The 2,933-nt window shown below is 44.5% G+C and overlaps 1 non-coding gene across 1 annotated transcript; it reads left to right on the top strand.

Annotated features, from left to right (window-relative positions):
• The first annotated feature begins 973 nt into the window (after positions 1-973).
• On the top strand, positions 974-1,045 carry Trnac-gca. Its single transcript has one exon. It is a non-coding gene; the product is annotated as a tRNA-Cys (tRNA).
• Positions 1,046-2,933: the final 1,888 nt, after the last annotated feature.

Below are 2,933 nucleotides of genomic sequence, written 5' to 3'. Positions count from 1 at the left end.
ATAGCTCAGGGGTAGAGCATTTGACTGCAGATCAAGAGGTCCCTGGTTCAAATCCAGGTGCCCCCTTCTTATTGTCTCCTTAATATACAAGAGACCAAATGAGTAGTATTGGCTCACACAGAGCTGCCTAACAAATTGTGCTCCCGTATGCTCTGTATTCGGCTCAGGCCTGGACTCTATACTGTTCTCTGAGAGGAGCTAGTATAGGATCCACTGTGGGAACCATTCCGGTCATATGTTGTGGCACAGGTTGCACTCCAAGGCTCTGTAAGTCTCACTCTGTGCAGAAGATCACAGAGAAGAGTCCTATGAACCTGAGGAGTGGCTTCATCCTCTGGGAATTTATATAGCTGTCCCATCAGGAAGTCCCTAGAGAGCCTCCTATAGGGTGATCCTTAGTTCCACATCCCCATAACATGTGCTGTGGCTCCTGCTCCATCAGAGCCTAGAACCAATCTATGAATTTGACTCCTATGTATACTAAGACTCTGAGGAAAAAGGAAAGTGACTGATCTCTCTTTATCTATTCACGGTGGCTGATAAGTGACCAGAGCTAATGAGGTCCATGTGTGTCATTGAGTGAATAAATGATGGAGTGAAGTGATGAACACCCTGCTGATGTCCCGGAGGATAAAGTTCTCTCTGGGTTGCAGATTGGGCTAATGAAGACCCAGAACCCTCAGCTCTTGTCTTGGCCACTTATGAAAAATTAATTGTGAACTGAAGGAATCCACTATGATTAAGTGTCTTCCTAGATCCCAAGAACAGATCTGCAGCACACCGAGAGAGAGGGGTGCATTTAGGTTGGCTAATGAAAGTTGAAGGGGAGAGGGGTGGAGGGAAGACTTTAGTAGAAAAATCCTTCCAGGTTCAAGATCAGTAGAGGAAGCAGTAGATCATGAATACAGAGCAAGCATGGGTGTGGTACCAAGTTGGAAAAGGTGATAATGAGAGGCTTACTTAGCTATAAAATGGGGGTATAGCTCAGGGGTAGAGCATTTGACTGCAGATCAAGAGGTACCTGGTTCAAATCCAGGTGCCCCTTTTCTTAAATATGATTTTGGTACTGACCTTGCCACATCAACCTTATTTGAGTCTTCAATGAACCTAGGAGATCTCCATTACTTGAAGTTTCTTGANTAAACTGCATAGCCTCCCTCTNTGGGCTGCATAATACAAGGTAATTTGAGATCTTCCATAAGTATGACTTAGCCTTAAGAGTACTTAACAGAATTCTCACACAAAGGCACAAACTCACAAGACTCTGAATCTATTCAACACCCACCCCCCTCCTCAGGTTTACACAATGATTAGAAACAGAAAATGATGAAAGGACAAAATATAATAAATTTTCCCATAAAGGAAGATGTGGGCTTCCATCCTAAGTTTCTGCAAATCCTCTTTACAATGGATGAGTGTCCCAGGAAGTGTCAAATAATTTTACACCAAAGGGAAAATCTTATAGTCTATCATAGCCTACATGGAGCAGGTGATATATACAACATAAGCTAACATCATGGTGGTAAACTTGTCAACAGTAGTACTTGACACTAAGAGAAAATAAGAAATCTTCATGGCTCCAGGACACCCCGGAACAACAACTCAAAGGCAATATCCCAGACCTTGCACAGAATATCGTCTCTGGCAATCTCTGCCTTCTTGGATGAGCATAACCCCTGTGTTGGGAAATTTCAGTCAAACCCTGGTGTTCTGAGAACAATACAGGTATTGCCATTGCTCAAAGACAGATGCCCTCTAGCATATGCTCACTAAATGCTGTTGATGAAGACACCACACATATTAGTCACAGGACAGGGTGAACCAAGTTGGCACTGACCAGGAAGCATCCTCCTTCTTGGCTAGCTTTGGTTGAACTGGAAGGTGCTTTGTAAAGTAACCAACAGTCTTGCCCAGCTGTGGGCTCTGTGAACTGCAATGATGACCTGCATGGCAGGTTATGAGGCTAAAGCTCCCTTTTGTTGGGTTCAAAACACCATGTGTTCTAAGAACACATGGCAAGTGGAATAGGGTTGGCCAGGAGCAAATGTCCTCAGTGCCCACTTGAGAAAACCTACAGCAAGCTCACTGGAAACAGTACTTAAGATGACCTACCTGTGACCCAAAACACCTCTAGGGATGTTTCAGATATACTTGTTTATACCTATTTATTTTATATAAGCCACTTCATGCTAAAGATGTGAAAAGTCATTGCTTAAATCAGGCCCAGGCAACTCATAGTGACCAAGTCATAGCAAAGTTCACATTAATGATTCAGGGATTTTTCTGCCAGTCTTCCTGTGCAGGGATTGAGCAGCCTCCATTGTCTCTCATCTTCCTCCCTCTTGTGAAATCCCTAGATGTAGCAGCAGAAGAAATAATGTGAAGAATGGCTCCATCCTCAAAATTGTGGAGAAGTGAGAGTCATAGAGACTGGATGGTCTCCGGAGTGTGACATGGTTAGCAGTGTGCCCAGCATGGCATGGCCTTTACTCAGGGATTGCATGAACTGTAAGCAATTGCCCTGCCAGTGACTTATGCCCTGGTACCTGTGTAGACTCTCCTCATTAGCAACACATACCTAAACTGCCTCACCAGGGATGCTCTATGAGTGCTCATCTCGAGTGCCCTAGGAAACCGGACTCACCACTAATGAAAATTAGTATTAAAGAAAGATAGGAATACTGAAAATACCAAATGCTGATGATATCTGTGTGTGTGTGTGTGCATATAATTGCTTGTGTGTGTGGCTCTGAATGCGTATGTGCTTTTGGGAATGTATGTGTGTGTATTTGTGAGTATTTTTTGTGGGTGTGTGTGGCCTCCCTTCCCCCAGCCTGGAACCTGCTTGCTCAAGGGTGGAGCTTCCTGCTCATTCGTCCTGCCACGCCTACTGCTGGAACCTGCCTTTGCTGCCTGGAGGCACACACGTGTTC

The sequence above is a fragment of the Mus caroli genome, unplaced genomic scaffold, assembly GCF_900094665.2.
Source record: "Mus caroli unplaced genomic scaffold, CAROLI_EIJ_v1.1 scaffold_23042_1, whole genome shotgun sequence".
NCBI classification, from domain to species: Eukaryota; Metazoa; Chordata; class Mammalia; order Rodentia; family Muridae; genus Mus; species Mus caroli.
The sequence above is the reverse complement of the archived record's forward strand: the minus strand, read 5'-3'. Positions and strand labels throughout refer to the sequence as shown.